The 772-nt window shown below is 36.4% G+C and overlaps 1 protein-coding gene across 1 annotated transcript in view; it reads right to left on the minus strand.

Moving 5' to 3' along the window:
• LOC106870417 (lisH domain-containing protein ARMC9) overlaps positions 1-772 on the minus strand; it is a 29,293-nt gene that overhangs the window by 20,864 nt on the left and 7,657 nt on the right. The gene's annotated exons all lie outside the window — the stretch shown is intronic.

Below are 772 nucleotides of genomic sequence, written 5' to 3' on the forward strand. Positions count from 1 at the left end.
AGTGGAATAGTTTCATTTTTAAAGTGAAAGTATTTGACATGAGTGTTTTTGTTTCACTTTTGACACGTAATACTTAAATAGTGGAGGAGATATTATGTTGCCGTGTGCTCGAACTCTGCAAGAAGTTAATAATTTTTTTTGACTAAAACACAACTGGAACCCTAAGTAAGGCATGTGTAAAATTTGAATGAAATTGGTTGCGTAGTTCTCGAGTTTTAGGGATTCACACAGACAGACAGACAGACAGACAGACAGACAGACAGACAGACAGACAGACAGACATTCTCATTTTTATATATATAGATAAAAGTATATTCAATTATACATGTACTAGCTCAATTGAAACACTGCCTACAGCTGTTCTTCCTTTCGGCAGTTCAAGCTGGAGTTTAGGTAGGAAGTCAACTTGAGTACTATCTATATATACCTATTGTCTGTCTCACTGTCCTGTTCTTGTTTACACTTTCACGCTCCGCAAAAATTTCCAAATTTAAATTAATTTGCTTGCGGGAAGGACTGCTCCAACGAAGTCACGTATTGTCCTTGCCTTCGAAACGCGGAGTAGATGGAACAGGGACAACTGAAGAAGGGTAATTTTCTTTATGTTGCATGTCTCGTTTCTCTGTTAGTTTTTTTCGTTGTTCGGAAAAAAAAAAGTTCGTTTGCTGTTTTCGTCTTTATGTTTTCGTTTCTCATGATGTCCTGTACCCATATATGCATGTGTGTATACATATAGATGTCGGTATGTACATATATGTATGGATATATGCAT

The sequence above is a fragment of the Octopus bimaculoides genome, chromosome 12, assembly GCF_001194135.2.
Source record: "Octopus bimaculoides isolate UCB-OBI-ISO-001 chromosome 12, ASM119413v2, whole genome shotgun sequence".
Taxonomy (NCBI): Eukaryota; Metazoa; Mollusca; class Cephalopoda; order Octopoda; family Octopodidae; genus Octopus; species Octopus bimaculoides.